The following is an 18,683-nucleotide window of genomic DNA, read 5'->3' on the forward strand; positions in this document are numbered from 1 at the left end:
CTTGACTGAATAAACAGCAGTGATGTAAAACATGTCAGCTAGAAATGTTAGAATCACATGAACAAGATTGTGTTGCACAACAATGATGTCACACTTTCAAATCCTGCAGCTTCTTTTTCTGCTGCTGTTACTTGTTTCTTCCACGAATACTTATATCTCTGTTTCTTACACTGCTACTTATATATGTGTATCATTTGCTGCTTTTTCTTCCATATGTACTGTATATATGTGTGTGTGTGTGTGTGTGTCATTTGCTGCTGTGGTCAGCAGCACACTTGTGTTTCTTCCACTGGTACTTGTAGGAGAAGCTTTCAGCACACACACTGCAAGTCAACACCTTCTCACCCGTGTGTGTCCTCAGGTGTTTGACGAGTGTCGACCGGTCAGCAAAGCTTCTGTCGCAGCCGGAACAGGAATATGGTTTTTCACCAGTGTGGGTTCTCATGTGTACTTTCAAACAGTGACTTTGTGAAAAACCTTTGCTGCAGATGGAACAAGAAAAGGGTTTTTCTCCCGTGTGTATTCTTATGTGTATTTTCAGATGCTTATTCTGTTTGAAACCTTTCCCACAAAAAGGACAGTCAAAGGGCTTCTCCCCAGTGTGTACTCTCATGTGGATTTTCACATCTTCCTTCCGAGAGAATCTTTTACTACAAACTGAGCACACGTATGGTTTTTCTCCGGTGTGTATTCTCACGTGTCTCTTCAGGTTACGACGGCGTTGGAAAGTTTTAGCACAGTGAGAACAAGTCAAGTGTGCTTTAGTATCTTCATCATCAGAGTCGGGAGATTGTGAGGTTGTTTCGTCACTATCTGACCGTGGAGCTGACTTCTTGTCTGCTGCTGCTGCTCCTCCGCTGTGGTCTCCATCATCAGAGTCAGGAGAGTGTGACCTTGACCGTGGAGCTGACATCTTGTCTGCTCCATCATCAGAGTCAGGAGAGTGTGACCTTGACCGTGGAGCTGACATCTTGTCTGCTGCTGGTCCTCCGCTGTGGTCTCCATCATCAGAATCAGGAGAGAGTGACCTTGACTGTGGAGCTGACATCTTGTCTGCTCCATCATCAGAGTCAGGAGAGTGTGACCTTGACCGTGGAGCTGACATCTTGTCTGCTGCTGGTCCTCCGCTGTGGTCTCCATCATCAGAATCAGGAGAGAGTGACCTTGACTGTGGAGCTGACATCTTGTCTGCTCCATCATCAGAGTCAGGAGAGTGTGACCTTGACCGTGGAGCTGACATCTTGTCTGCTCCATCATCAGAGTCAGGAGAGTGTGACCTTGACCGTGGAGCTGACATCTTGTCTGCTCCATCATCAGAGTCAGGAGAGTGTGACCTTGACCGTGGAGCTGACATCTTGTCTGCTGCTGGTCCTCCGCTGTGGTCTCCCATCAGTCACTGGCATTTTCTTGCCATCAAGCTCCTCCAAGAGACTGATGCTGTGGTCCTCCTCTTCCTCGTTAACGTGGGAGGGGCTGTGGTTCCCACTGATCCATCCTGGTGGTGCACTCCTGTTGAAATATAAACAACAATATTAATATAAGTGATGATTTTATTGTTTGTTTAGAACTTCTTATTGACTCTCACAAAGTCTGTGTGATTGTCATTGTTGTTGATGGGGAATGGATCTGTGGTTCCTGTCTGACTTTCTCTTTAATGCTCGGGAATCTCTGTGACATTGATTGTATTTTGATCACATCTGTTGATGAAAGTCTTGTGCTGTGTGATGCTTCGTTAGAGAGGCAACTTGATTGTCACTTAGCAGCAATGGAAGGTGTGACTCGGCTGCTGCTGGCAAACACCGGCCTGGCTGTCACTCCACATCAAACGCTTCTATTCTCGCTCTTCTTCTGCACTTTATTTTTGTATGAAAATGAGTGTTTTGGAAAGTCTTCCATCAAGAACATGGAATAAGTTTGTGGAGGGGAGCTGAGAGCCGTCACAACAATCATGATTGAGCGTATTTTGAAGCACCCAAATGAAGAGAAAAATAAATACATTTTGTCTTTCTAAATCACATTTATGAGACAGGTGGGGGCCCCCAGGTAACTTGCAGGTAAGCTGCCCCCTGACTACTGTCTTTGGCCAATAACAACTCGCCTGATCTGAAGACTTTAAAAGTAAAGTAGCAATGATTGTCACACACACACTGGGTGTCGTGAAATGTGTCCTCTGCATTCGACCCATCCCCTTGTTTACCCCCTGGGAGCAGTGAGCAGCAGCAGTGACCACGCTTGGAAATCATTTTTGGTGATTTAACCCATAATTCCAAGCCTTGAGGCTGAGTGCCAAGCAATAAGGTAATAGTTCCCATTTTTATAGTCTTTGCTATGACTCGGCTGGGGTTTGAACTCACAACCTACCCATCTCAGGGCGGACACTTGTGATGGGTCAAATGCAGACAATCATTTCGCCACACCTGTTTGTATGTGTGTGTGTGTGTGAGAGTAACAATCATTGCTATTTTAACTGAATGTAAAGTTAGTAATGAAGACATATACAGTTAGTAATGATGACATATAGTTAGTAATAATGACATATAAATAGTAATGATGACAAATAGTAATGATGACATATAGTTAGTTAGTAATGATGACATATAGTTAGTAATGACATATAAATAGTAATGATGACATATAGTTAGTTAGTAATGATGACATATAGTTAGTAATAATGACATATAGATAATAATGACATATAGATAGTAATGATGACATAGTTAGTAATAATGACATATAGATAGTAATGATGACATAGTTAGTAATAATGACATATAGATAGTAATGATGACATATAGTTAGTAATAATGACATATAGATAGTTAGTAATGATGACATATAGTTAGTAATAATGACATATAGATAGTAATGATGACACATAGTAATAATGACATATAGATAGTAATGATGACATATAGTTAGTTAGTAATGATGACATATAGTTAGTAATAATGACATATAGATAGTAATAATGACATATAGATAGTAATGATGACATATAGTTAGTAATGATGACATATAGTGAGTAATAATGACATATAGTTAGTAATGATGACATATAGATAGTAATGACAAATAGTTAGTAATAATGACATATAGATAGTAATGATGACATATAGTTAGTTAGTAATGATGACATATAGTTAGTAATAATGACATATAGATAGTAATAATGACATATAGATAGTAATGATGACATATAGTTAGTAATGATGACATATAGATAGTAATGATGACATATAGTTAGTAATAATGACATATAGATAGTAATGACATATAGATAGTAATGATGACATATAGTTAGTAATAATGACATATAGTTAGTAATGATGACATATAGATAGTAATGATGACATATAGATAGTGAGTAATGATGACAAAGTTACTAAACAAACCTGATGTGTGTGACACAATTTGATGTTTTTTTCCAAACTGCGTCCAGTCCTTGACGTTGTCGCTCTTTCTCCACTTTGTTTGGACAAACTTCCTCCTCACCGACTCACTGCTTCAGCACACTGCCAACATTTCCACGTCACACATGCTATGCTACCTAGCATGCTATGCTACCTAGCATGTTAAGCTACCTAGCATGCTATGCTACCTAGCATGCTAGGCTTCACAGAGAAGCGTGGAGGTCCTCCTGCCACAAATAATGAAGAAGGTCCAGTCCGTCACGCCTCAGGTGAAGAGGGAGACGGATAAGATGAGTATTAAGGCGCACTTCAAGTTCACAATGTTCTGATGACTTTTTAGGACAGATTTCTAGAAGACATGACGATCAGTTTGCGCATGTGCAAGTATACGTCACTTCCCATCCAAGTTTCCTTCTTCTTCTACGTTGTTTTACCGCCGTTGCAGACCGAGCACGCTCATTCTCGCCACCCTCCGGATGTAAAAGACCAGGAATAAACATGTATGTATGTATAGATGTTAGATGTAAATGACCAGGAATAAACATGTATGTATGTATAGATGTTAGATGTAAATGACCAGGAATAAACATGTATGTATGTATAGATGTAAATGACCAGGAATAAACATGTATGTATGTATAGATGTTAGATGTAAATGACCAGGAATAAACATGTATGTATGTATAGATGTTAGATGTAAATGACCAGGAATAAACATGTATGTATGTATAGATGTTAGATGTAAATGACCAGGAATAAACATGTATGTATGTATAGATGTAAATGACCAGGAATAAACATGTATGTATGTATAGATGTTAGATGTAAATGACCAGGAATAAACATGTATGTATGTATAGATGTTAGATGTAAATGACCAGGAATAAACATGTATGTATTTATAGATGTAAATGACCAGGAATAAACATGTATGTATGTATAGATATTAGATGTAAAAGACCAGGAATAAACATGTATGTATGTATGGATGTTAGATGTAAATGACCAGGAATAAACATGTATGTATGTATAGATGTTAGATGTAAATGACCAGGAATAAACATGTATGTATGTACAGTATGTATCCATTTTCTACCGCTTATTCCCTTTTGGGGTCGCGGGGGGCACTGGCGCCTATCTCAGCTACAATCGGGCGGAAGGCAGGGTACACCCTGGACAAGTCACCACCTCATCGCAGGGCCAACACAGATAGACAGACAACATTCACACACTAGGGACCATTTAGTGTTGCCAATCAACCTATCCCCAGGTGCATGTCTTTGGAGGTGGGAGGGGCCTATCCCCAGGTGCATGTCTTTTTGAGGTGGGAGGGGCCTATCCCCAGGTGCATGTCTTTGGAGGTGGGAGGGGCCTATCCCCAGGTGCATGTCTTTGGAGGTGGGAGGGGCCTATCCCCAGGTGCATGTCTTTGGAGGTGGGAGGGGCCTATCCCCAGGTGCATGTCTTTTTGAGGTGGGAGGGGCCTATCCCCAGGTGCATGTCTTTGGAGGTGGGAGGGGCCTATCCCCAGGTGCATGTCTTTGGAGGTGGGAGGGGCCTATCCCCAGGTGCATGTCTTTGGAGGTGGGAGGGGCCTATCCCCAGGTGCATGTCTTTGGAGGTGGGAGGGGCCTATCCCCAGGTGCATGTCTTTGGAAGTGGGAGGAAGCCGGAGTACCCGGAGGGAACCCACGCAGTCACGGGGAGAACATGCAAACTCCACACAGAAAGATCCCGAGCCTGGATTTGAACCCAAGACTGCAGGACCTTCGTATTGTGAGGCAGACGCACTAACCCCTCTGCCACCGTGAAGCCCCGCATACAAACATTATTTATTTAAATCTCTAGAATAAATTTCACATCTATCCCTCAATTCTAAGTATTTAATTTTTGTTATGTTTTTTTTGTTTGTTTGTTTGTTTTCTGCCCTTTTTTGCCAAAGAAAACAGTTGCTTTATGACAAACACACAAAATATGCAAAATCTTCCAGCAAAAATATTTTTCAAAGTATAATATTTGATGTGGAGTAATGGTCCAGTAATGGGTCAATAATTCATAATAACATTGATTTTGATTCAATATTATGTTTTGAGCAATGACAGTTTGAAAGAAAAAAAATGACTTTGTTTTATTAGTTAACATTGCAACTTTTTTTTAAATGATGTTTCACCTGGAAGCTTTTTTAATCCACTTTTGTTATGTTTGTGTTTATTGCAATATTATTTTTAGAAAGTGTTGTGGGCCTTCAAGACATGAGCTGCTGACACCCCTGCTATAGATCATAAAAAGGAATTGGGATAAAAAGTTGGTACCATGAATTGATGAAGGTGGAGCCCGACTTAAACAACTTATTGGGGTGTTAGCATTTACTGCTCAATTGTAGGGAATATGTACTGTACTGTACTGTGCAATCTACTAATAATATGTACTGTACTGTGACATCTACTAATAATATGTACTGTACTGTGCAATCTACTAATAATATGTACTGTACTGTGACATCTACTAATAATATGTACTGTACTGTGACATCTACTAATAATATGTACTGTACTGTGCAATCTACTAATAATATGTACTGTACTGTGACATCTACTACTAATATGTACTGTACTGTGCAATCTACTACTAATATGTACTGTACTGTGCAATCTACTACTAATATGTACTGTACTGTGCAATCTACTACTAATATGTACTGTACTGTGCAATCTACTAATAATATGTACTGTACTGTGCAATCTACTAATAATATGTACTGTACTGTGCAGTCTACTAATAATATGTACTGTACTGTGCAATCTACTAATAATATGTACTGTACTGTGCAATCTACTAATAATATGTACTGTACTGTGCAATCTACTAATAATATGTACTGTACTGTGACATCTACTAATAATATGTACTGTACTGTGCAATCTACTAATAATATGTACTGTACTGTGCAATCTACTAATAATATGTACTGTACTGTGCAATCTACTAATAATATGTACTGTACTGTGCAATCTACTAATAATATGTACTGTACTGTGCAATCTACTAATATGTACTGTACTGTGCAATCTACTACTAATATGTACTGTACTGTGACATCTACTACTAATATGTACTGTACTGTGCAATCTACTACTAATATGTACTGTACTGTGCAATCTACTACTAATATGTACTGTACTGTGCAATCTACTAATAATATGTACTGTACTGTGCAATCTACTAATAATATGTACTGTACTGTGCAATCTACTAATAATATGTACTGTACTGTACAATCTACTAATAATATGTACTGTACTGTGCAATCTACTAATATGTACTGTACTGTGCAATCTACTAATATGTACTGTACTGTGCAATCTACTAATAATATGTACTGTACTGTGCAATCTACTAATAATATGTACTGTACTGTGCAATCTACTACTAATATGTACTGTACTGTGCAGTCTACTAATAATATGTACTGTACTGTGACATCTACTAATAATATGTACTGTACTGTGCAATCTACTACTAATATGTACTGTACTGTGCAGTCTACTAATAATATGTACTGTACTGTGACATCTACTAATAATATGTACTGTACTGTGCAATCTACTAATAATATGTACTGTACTGTGCAATCTACTAATAATATGTACTGTACTGTGCAATCTACTAATAATATGTACTGTACTGTGCAATCTACTAATAATATGTACTGTACTGTGCAATCTACTAATAATATGTACTGTACTGTGCAATCTACTAATAATATGTACTGTACTGTGCAATCTACTAATAAGTACTGTACTGTGCAATCTACTAATAATATGTACTGTACTGTGCAATCTACTAATAATATGTACTGTACTGTGCAATCTACTAATAATATGTACTGTACTGTGCAATCTACTAATAATATGTACTGTACTGTGCAATCTACTAATAATATGTACTGTACTGTGCAATCTACTAATAATATGTACTGTACTGTGCAATCTACTAATAATATGTACTGTACTGTGCAATCTACTAATAATATGTACTGTACTGTGCAATCTACTAATAATATGTACTGTGCAATCTACTAATAATATGTACTGTGCAATCTACTAATAATATGTACTGTACTGTGACATCTACTAATAATATGTACTGTACTGTACAATCTACTAATAATATGTACTGTACTGTGACATCTACTAATAATATGTACTGTACTGTGCAATCTACTAATGAAAGTATCAATCAATCAAAAAAATGTCAGGTGGATTCCCCACATCTGCAGTCCCCTCCAAGGTTTCTCATTGTCATCCCATTGGATTGAGTTTTTTCTTGCCCTGATGTGGGATCTGAACCCAGGATGTCTTTGTGGTTTGTGCAGCCCTTTGAGACACTCATAATTTAACGCTGTTTAATAAACTGTGATTTATTATGAATGAATAAAGTAATGAATGAATGAACAACATTGTGTGAGAGTTGATTAGTGTTACGGTACGAGGTGTAAGAATGATAAATTGGTGTAAGAGTTGTGTCGTGTTGCGGTGCGTGGTGTGAGAATGACAACAACACATGAATGAATGAATGAATACAACATTGTGTGACGGGACAGCAGGAAAAGAAGACTGCAGAGAGGCAATGATGTAGTTAGCTGTCAGCGTGTTTATTGACAGCTCAGTATGTGAGTGCAGTGTGTGATTAGTGAAAGAGAAGTAGTGCGACTATGTGTAAGTATTATCTGAGCGTGGTCACCGGAGGGTGTTGAGTGTGCGTTTTGAGAACCAGGCGGGAGTCCAAAAGGGGAAAAGCAGGCTCGGACGTCAGGGGGCAGGCGGATAGTCGAGGACAGGAGCGAGGTCTTAGTCCAGGAAGGCAAGAAGAACTCCAAAGGGGTCCAGGTAGACCACACGGGGCTCGACGATGAGGAAGCTGGAGGACGACACAACAGGAGAGATTGTTAACACGATGGGAAGGGAACACAGGGAGAAGGCTGGAGACGTGTTGGCTTACTGTACTTAGTAGAAGAAACTACGTTCTGGCACCGGATCTCAAAGACGCGCTGGTCACTCATCACAGGCAGGTGTGTTGATTGCAGAGGCACGCCCACAGCGGAGAGGGAACACCTATTGGTGTGGCCCGTGGTGCGCTCAACAGCTCGCACAGTAGGAGGAGAAGCAGCAAGAGCGTGACCCGTAACACATTCTGTAAGAGTTGATTAATGTTGTAGCGCTGCATAGTGTTAGAAGGATACATCATTAACACATGAATGAATGAATGGATAACATTGGATAAGAATTATGTAGTGTTGTTGCATTGCATGGCGGAATAAACAAATATTGACCTTGTAGAGGGGGAAACGTCCCCCCCCACTCCCCAATAGAGACCTTGGAGATGACACAACCCCCCAATATTGACCTTGTAAATAACAAAACCATGAGGATAAATTAAATAAAATGTTGACCTTGTGAATGACCAAACCCCCATAAATCTTGACCTTGTAAATTACACAAAAACAAAATGTTTTTCACCCAATATTGAGTTTGTAGATGACAGACCAAACACCAATAAACATTGACCTTGGAGATGACCAAACCAGACCCCAATAAATATTGACCTTGGAGATGACCAGGCCCCAATAAATTTTGACCTTGGAGATGACCACACCCCAACAAATATTGACCTTGGAGATGACCAGACCCAAATAGATATTGACCTTGTAGAGGGGGAAACCATCTCCCCCTCGCACGCCAATAAAGACCTTGTAGATGACACAACCCCCCAATATTGACCTTGTAAATAACAAAACCACGAGGACAAATTAAATAAAATGTTGACCTTGTGAATTACACAAAAACAAAATGTTTTTCATCCAATATTGAGTTTGTAGATGACAGACCAAACACCAATAAACATTGACCTTGGAGATGACCAAACCAGACCCCAATACATTTTGACCTTGGAGATGACCACACCCCAAGAAATATTGACCTTGGAGATAACCAGACCCAAATAGATATTGACCTTGTAGAGGGGGAAACGTTCCCCCCCCACTCCCCAATAGAGACCTTGGAGATGACACAACCCCCCAATATTGACCTTGTAAATAACAAAACCATGAGGACAAATTAAATAAAATGTTGACCTTGTGAATGACCAAACCCCCATAAATCTTGACCTTGTAAATTACACAAAAACAAAATGTTTTTCCCCCAATATTGAGTTTGTAGATGACAGACCAAACACCAATAAACATTGACCTTGGAGATGACCAAACCAGACCCCAATAAATATTGACCTTGGAGATGACCAGGCCTCAATAAATTTTGACCTTGGAGATGACCACACCCCAACAAATATTGACCTTGGAGATGACCAGACCCAAATAGATATTGACCTTGTAGAGGGGGAAACCATCTCCCCCTCGCACGCCAATAAAGACCTTGTAGATGACACAACCCCCCAATATCGACCAAATTAAATAAAAATGTTGACCTTGTAAATTACAGATAAAATGTTTTTTTCCCCAATATTGACCTTGGAGAAGACCGGACCAAACCCCCAAAAATATTGACCTTGGAGATGACCACACCCTAATAAATATTGACCTTGGAGATGACCACACCCTAATAAATATTGACCTTGGAGATGACCACACCCTAATAAATATTGACCTTGGAGATGACCACACCCCAACAAATATTGACCTTGTAGAGGGGGAAACCATCACCCCGACCGCAAATAGAGACTTTGTAGATGACACAACCCCCCAATATTGACCAAATTAAATAAAAATATTGACCTTGTAAATTACAGATAAAATGTTTTTTCCCCAATATTGACCTTGGAGAAGACCAGACCAACCCCCAAAAATATTGACCTTGGAGATGACCACACCCTAATAAACATTGACCTTGGAGATGACCACACCCCAACAAATATTGACTTTGGAGATGGCCAGACCCAAATAAACATTGACTTTGAAGATGAACAGACCCCAATAAACATTGACCTTGTAGAGGGAGAAACCATCACCCCGACTTCAAATAGAGACTTTGTAGATGACACAACCCCCCAATATTGACCTTGTAAATTACAAAAAAAAACAATGTTTTTTCCCAATATTGAGTTTTTAAATGACCAGACGAGTCACCAATAAATATTGACCTTGGAGATAACCAGACCCCAATTTATATTGACCTTGAAGATTACCACACCCCAATAAATATTGAACTTGGAGATGACCAGACCAGATCTCAATAAATATTGACCTTTGAGATGACCAAAACAGTACCCAAAAAATTATTGACCTTGAAGATGACCAGAATCAAATAAATATTGACCTTGGAGCTGACCAAACCAGACCCCAATAAATATTGACCTTTGAGATGACCAGAAAAAAAAACAAAAAATATTGACCTTGGAGATGAACGGACCCGAATGAATATTGACCTTGGAGATGACCAGAATAAAATAAATATTGACCTTTGAGATGACCAGACCAAAACCCAAAAATATTAACCTTGGAGATGACCAGACCCTAATAAATATTGACCTTGAAGATGACCAGACCCCAATAAATATTGACCTTGTAGAGGGGGAAACCATCACCCCGGCCGCAAATAGAGACTTTGTAGATGACACAACCCCCCATTATTGACCAAATTAAATGAAAATATTGACCCTGTAAATTACAGATAAAATGTTTTTCTCCAATATTGACCTTGGAGAAGACCAGACCAACCCCAAAAAATATTGACCTTGGAGATGACCACACCCTAATAAACATTGACCTTGGAGATGACCACACCCCAAGAAATATTGACTTGAGATGACCAGACCCAAATAAACATTGACTTTGAAGATTAACAGACCCCAATAAACATTGACCTTGGAGATGACCAGACCAACCCCCAAAAATATTGACCTTGGAGATGACCACACCCTAATAAATATTGACCTTGGAGATGAACGGACCCCAATAAATATTGACCTTGGAGATGACCAGACCAGAATTAAATATATATTGACCTTGGAGCTGACCAGACCAGACCCCAATGAATATTGACCTTGGAGATGACAAGACCTTAATAAATATTGACCTTGTAGAGAGGAAAAACCATTTCCCCCCACCCCCGCCAAGAGAGACTTTGTAGATGACACAAACAAACGGCCAAGAAAAAACATTGGCCTCACAGACGGCCACACAAACACTGGCCTCCCAGACGGCCACAGAAACGAACACTGGCCTCCCAAACGGCCACAAAAAACAAACATTGGACCCTCAGACGGCCAAAAAAACAAACATTGGCCTCCCAGACGGCCACACAAACAAATACCTCTCAGACGGCCACTAAAACAAATACTATCCTCCCAGACGGTCACACAAACAAACACTGGCCTCCCAGACGGCCACACAAAAAAATATTGGCCTCCCAGACGGCCACACAAACACACAAAGGCCTCCTACACGGCTACACAAACAAACAAAGGCCTCCTAGACGACTACACAAATAAAACTCTGGCCTCCCAGACGGCCACAAAAAACAAAAACTGGCCTTCCAAACGGCCACACAAACATTGGCCTCCCATACGGCCACACAAACAAACAATGGCCTCTAAGATGGCCACACAAACACACAAAAGCCTCTCGGACTGCCACACAAACAAACACTGGCCTCTCAGACAGCTACACAAACAAACATTGGCCTCCCAAACGGCCACACAAACAAACAAAGGCCTCTCAAACGGCCACACAAACAAACACTGGCCTCTCAGACGGCCACACAAAGGCCTCTCAAACGGCCACACAAACAAACAAAGGCCTCTCAGACTGCCACACAAACAAACAAAGGCCTCTCAGACTGCCACACAAACAAACACTGGCCTCCCAGACTGCCACACAAACATACATTGGCCTCTCATACGGCCACACTAACAAACATTGGGCTTCCAAAAAGGTCACACAAACAAACATTGTGCTTCCAAAAGGCCACGCAAACAAACAAAGACCTCTCAGACGGCCACACAAACATTGGCCTCCCAGACGGCCACACGAACAAACAAAGGCCTCCTAGACGGCTACACAAACAAACACTGGCCTCCCAAACGGCCAGAAAAAACAAACAATGGACCCTCAGACGGACAAAAAAATAAACATTGGCCTCCCAGACGGCCACACAAACAAACAAATACCTCTCAGACGGCCACTAAAACAAACACTAGCCTCCCAGACGGCCACACAAACAAACACTGGCCTCCCAGACGGTCACACAAACAAACACTGGCCTCCCAGACGGCCACACAAACAAACATTGGCCTCCCAGACGGCCACACAAACAAACATTGGCCTCCCAGACGGCCACACAAACAAACATTGGCCTCCCAGACGGCCACACAAACAAACATTGGCCTCCCAGACGACCACACAAACAAACATTGGCCTTCCAAAAGGGCACACAAACAAACAAAGGCCTCTCAGACGGCCACACAAACAAACATTGGCCTCCCAGACGGCCACACAAACAAACATTGGCCTTCCAAAAGGCCACACAAACAAACAAAGGCCTCTCAGACGGCCACACAAACAAACATTGGCCTCCCAGACGGCCACACAAACAAAAAAAGGCCTCCTACACGGCTACACAAACAAACACTGGCCACCCAGACAGCCACACAAACTAATACTAGCCTCCCAGACTGCAACACAAACAAACACTGGCCTCTCGGATGGCCACACAAACAAACACTGGCCTCCCAGACAGCCACACAAACTAATACTAGCCTCCCAGACTGCAACACAAACAAACACTGGCCTCTCAGATGGCCACACAAACAAAGATTGGCCTCCCAGACGGCCACACAAATAAGCAAAGGCCATCCGGAGGTCCACACAAACAAACAAAGGCCTCTCAGATGGCCACACAAACAAACATTGGCCTCCCAGACAAACAAAGGCCTCTCGGATGGCCACACAAACAAACACTGGCCTCCGAGACAGCCATACAAACTAATACTAGCCTCCCAGACTGCAACACAAACAAACACTGGCCTCTCAGATGGCCACACAAACAAAGATTGGCCTCCCAGACGGCCACACAAATAAGCAAAGGCCATCCGGAGGTCCACACAAACAAACAAAGGCCTCTCAGATGGCCACACAAACAAAGATTGGCCTCCCAGACGGCCACACAAATAAACAAAGGCCATCCGGAGGTCCACACAAACAAACAAAGGCCTCCTAGACGGCTACACAAACAAACACTATCCTCCCAAACGGCCACATAAATTAAACATTGGACCCTCAGACGGCCACTAAAACAAACACTAGCCTCCCAGACGGTCACATAAACAAACATTGGCCTCCCAGACGGCCACACAACAAACAAAGGCCTCTCAGACGGCCACACAAACAAACACTGGCCTCCCAGACGGCCACACAAACAAACATTGGCCTCCCAGACGGCCACAGAAAACAAACATTGGCCTCCCAGACGGCCACACAAAAAAACAAAGGCCTTCAGAGGGCCACACAAACAAAGGCCTCCCAGACTGCCACAAAAAACAAACATTCGTCTCTAAGGACAGCCAAACAAACAAATATTGGCCTCCCAGACAGGCCACACAAAATAACTCTGGCCTCCCAGACGGCCACACAAACAAACATTGGCCTCCCAGACGGCCACACAAACAAAAAAGCCTCCCAGACGGCCAAACAAACAAAGGCCTCCTAGACGACTACACAAATAAAACACTGGCCTCCCAGACAGCCACAAAAAACAAAAACTTGCCTTCCAAACGGCCACACAAAAAAATATTGGCCTCCCAGACGGCCAAACAAACAAACAAAGGCCTCCTACACGGCTACACAAACAAATATTGGCCTCCCAGACGGCCACACAAACAAAAAAGCCTTCCAGATGGCCACACAAACAAACAAAGGCCTCCTAGACGACTACACAAATAAAACAATGGCCTCCCAGACGGCCACAAAAAACAAAAACTGGCCTTCCAAACGGCCACAGAAACAAACACTGGCCTCCCAGACGGCCACACAAACAAACATTGGCCTCCCAGACAAACAAAGGCCTCTCGGACGGCCACACAAACAAACACTGGCCTCCAAACAGCCACACAAACAAATACTAGCCTCCCAGACTGCAACACAAACCAACATTGGCCTCCTAGACGGCCACAGACAACAAACATTGGCCTCCCAGACGGCCACACAAAAAAACAAAGGCCTTCCAGAGGGCCACACAAACAAACATTGGTCTCTCAGGACGGCCAAACAAACAAACATTGGCCTCCCAGACAGCCACACAAACTAATACTAGCCTCCCAGACTGCAACACAAACAAACAAAGGCCTCTCAGATGGCCACACAAACAAAGATTGGCCTCCCAGACGGCCACAAAAAAAAACAAAGGCCTTCCAGAGGTCCACACAAACAAACAAAGGCCTCCCAGACGGCCACAAAAAGCAAACATTGGTCTCTCAGGACAGCCAAACAAAAAAACAAAGGCCTTCCAGAGGTCCACACAAACAAACGAAGGCCTCCCAGACGGCCACACAAACAAACATTGGCCTCCAAGACGGCCAAACAAACAAACATTGGCCTCCCAGACGGCCACAAACAAAAATTGGCCTCTCCGACGGCCACACAAACAAACAAAGGCCTCCTAGACGACTACACAAATAAAACACTGGCCTCCCAGACGGCCACAAAAAACAAATCTGGCCTTCCAAAACGGCCACACAAACAAACATTGCCCTCCCATACATTGCCATATAAAAATATTGGCCTCCCAGATGGCCAAACAAACAAAAAAAGGCCTCCTAGACGGCTACACAAACAAACATTGGCCTCTCAGACTGCCAAAAAAAACAAACATTGGCCTCCCAGATGGCCACACAAACAAAAATTGGCCTCTCCGACGGCCATATTAACAAAAGCCTCTCAGGCAGCCACACAAACAAACATTGGCCTCTCAGACAGCCACACAAAACAAACAAAGACCTCCCAGACGGCCACACAAACAAAGGCCTCCCAAATGGCCACACAAACAAACAAAGGCCTCTCAAACGGCCACACAAACAAACAAAGGCCTCTCAAACGGCCACACAAACAAACAAAGGCCTCTCAAACGGCCACACAAACAAACAATGGCCTCTCAGACGGCCACACAAACAAACAAAGGCCTCTCAGACAGCCACACAAACAAACATTGGCCACTCCGACGGCCACACTAACAAACATTGGGCTTCCAAAAAGGTCACACAAACGAACATTGTGCTTCCAAAAGGCCACACAAACAAACAAAGTCCTCTCAGACGGCAACACAAACAAACAAAGGCCTCCTAGACGGCTACACAAACAAACACTGGCCTCCCAAACGGCCACAAAAAAACATTGGACCCTCAGACGGCCACACAAACAAACAAAGGCCTCCTAGACGGCTACACAAACAAACACTGGCCTCCCAAACGGCCACAAAAAAACAACATTGGACCCTCAGACGGCCACACAAACAAACATTGGCCTCCCAGACGGCCACACAAACAAACATTGGCCTCCCAGAAAGCCACACAAACAAACACTGGCCTCTCAGACAGCCACACAAACAAACACTGGCCTCTCAAACGGCCACACAAACAAACACTGGCCTCTCAGACAGCCACACAAACAAACATTGGCCACTCCGACGGCCACACTAACAAACATTGGGCTTCCAAAAAGGTAACACAAACAAACATCGTGATTCCAAAAGGCCACACAAACAAATACCTCTCAGACGACCACACAAACAAACGTTGGCCTTCCAAAAGGCCACACAAAGAAACAAATACCTCTCAGACGGCCCCTAAAAAAAACACTGGCCTCCCAGACGGCCACACAAACAAACATTGGCCTCCCAGACGGCCACACAAACAAACATTGGCCGCCCAGACGGCCACACAAAAAAACATTGGCCTCCCAGACGGCCACACAAAAAAACATTGGCCTCCCAGACGGCCACACAAACAAACATTGGCCTCCCAGACGGCCACACAAACAAACATTGGCCTCCCAGACGGCCACACATAAAAACATTGGCCTCCCAGACGGCCACACAAAAAAACATTGGCCTCCCAGACGGCCACACAAACAAACAAAGGCCTCTCGGACGACCACAAAAACAAACATTGGCCTTCCAAAAGGCCACACAAACAAACATTGGCCTTCCAAAAGGCCACACAAACAAACGTTGGCCTCCCAGACGGCCACACAAACAAACAAAGGCCTCCTAGACGGCCACACAAACAAACAAAGGCCTCCTAGACGGCTACACAAACAAACACTGGCCTCCCGAACAGCCACAAAAACATTGGACCCTCAGACGGCCAAAGAAACAAACATTGGCCTCCCAGACGGCCACACAAACAAACAAATATCTCAGACGGCCACTAAAACAAACACTAGCCTCCCAGACGGTCACACAAACAAACATTGGCCTTCCAGACGGCCACAAAAACAAACACTGGCCTCCCAGACAGCTACAAAAACAAATACTAGCCTCCCAGACTGCAACACAAACAAACATTAGCCTCTCAGACGGCCACGGACAACAAACAAAGGCCTTCCAGAGGGCCACACAAACAAACAAAGGCCTCCCAGACGGCCACAAAAAAGAAACATTGGTCTCTCAGGACGGCCAAACAAACAAACATTGGCCTCCCAGACGGCCACACAAAATAACACTGGCCTCCCAGACGGCCACACAAACAAACACTAGCCTCCCAAACGGCCACACAAACAAACATTGGCCTCCCAGACGGCCACACAAACAAACACTAGCCTCCCAGACGGCCACACAAACAAACACTGGCCTCCCAGACGGCCACACAAACAAACATTGGCCTCCCAGACGGCCACACAAACAAACATTGGCCTCCCAGACGGCCACACAAACAAACATTGGCCTCCCAGACGGCCACACAAACAAACACTAGCCTCCCAGACGGCCACACAAACAAACATTGGCCTCCCAGACGGCCACACAAACAAACACTGGCCTCTCAGACGGCCACACAAACAAACACTGGCCTCTCAGACGGCCACACGAACAAACACTGGCCTCTCAGACGGCCACACGAACAAACATTGGTCCCTCAGAGGGCCACACAAACAAACATTTGCCTCTCAGACGGTCAAACAAACACTGGCATCTCAGATGGCCACACAAACAAACAAAGGTCTCCCAGAAGGCCACACAAACATTGGCCTCCCAGACGGCCACACAAACACCAGACTCCCAGACGGCCACACAAACAAACATTGGCAACCTAGACGGCCACACGAACAAACACTGGCCTCCCAGACGGCCACACAAACAAACACTGGCCTCCCAGAAGGCCACACAAACAAACAAACACTGGCCTCCCAGAAGGCCACACAAACAAACAAACACTGGCCTCCCAGAAGGCCACACAAACAAACAAACACTGGCCTCCCAGAAGGCCACTCAAACAAACAAACACTGGCCTCCCAGACGGCCACACAAGCAAACACTGGCCTCCCAGACGGCCACACAAACAAACAAAGGCCTCCTAGACGGCCACACAAACAAAGGCCTCTCAGACGGCCACACAAACAAACAAAGGCCTCTCAGACGGTCACACAAACAAACAAAGGCCTCTCAGACGGTCACACAAACAAACAAAGGCCTCTCAGACGGCCACACAAACAAACAAAGGCCTCTCAGACGGTCACACAAACAAACAAAGGCCTCTCAAACGGCCACACAAACACACACTGGCCTTTCAGACGGCCACACAAACAATCATTGGCCTCTTAGACGGTCACACAAGCAAATACTGGCCTCTCACACAGCCACACAAACAATCATTGGCCTCTTAGACGGCCACACAAACAAATATTGGCCCCTCAGACGACCACACAAACGAACATTGGCCTTCCAAAAGGCCACACAAACAAAGGCCTCTCAGACAGCCACACAAACAAAGGCCTCTCAGACGGCCACACAAACAAACAAAGGCCTCTCAGACGGCCACACAGACAAATAAAGACCTCCTAGACGGCTACACAAACAAAAATTGGCCTCTCAGACGGCCAAAAAAACAAACATTGGCCTCCCAGACGGCCACAAAAAAACAAACATTGGCCTCTCAGACGACCAAACAAACATTGGCCTCCCAGACGGCCACACAAACAAACATTGGCCTCCCAGACGGCCACACAAACAAACATTGGCCTCCCAGACGGCCACACAAACAAACAAAGGC

General features: G+C 43.6%; 1 protein-coding gene and 1 long non-coding RNA gene across 2 annotated transcripts in view; one reads left to right on the top strand and one right to left on the bottom strand.

Annotated features, from left to right (window-relative positions):
* The window catches only part of ccna2 (cyclin A2), a 35,703-nt gene extending 33,691 nt beyond the window's left edge, over positions 1-2,012 (top strand). Inside the window, exon 10 of the mRNA XM_061892019.1 lies at positions 362-2,012. The gene's annotated coding sequence lies outside the window, so the exon portion shown is untranslated. The remainder of the gene's footprint in view (positions 1-361) is intronic.
* Positions 2,013-8,043: 6,031 nt separating this feature from the next.
* On the bottom strand, positions 8,044-8,793 carry LOC133546077 (uncharacterized). Its single transcript, XR_009804980.1, has 2 exons — positions 8,412-8,793; positions 8,044-8,330 (listed from the first exon to the last, which is right to left on the bottom strand). It is a non-coding gene; the product is annotated as an uncharacterized LOC133546077 (long non-coding RNA).
* Between the last annotated feature and the right edge of the window lie 9,890 nt (positions 8,794-18,683).

The sequence above is a fragment of the Nerophis ophidion genome, linkage group LG29 (genome assembly GCF_033978795.1).
Source record: "Nerophis ophidion isolate RoL-2023_Sa linkage group LG29, RoL_Noph_v1.0, whole genome shotgun sequence".
NCBI lineage: Eukaryota > Metazoa > Chordata > Actinopteri > Syngnathiformes > Syngnathidae > Nerophis > Nerophis ophidion.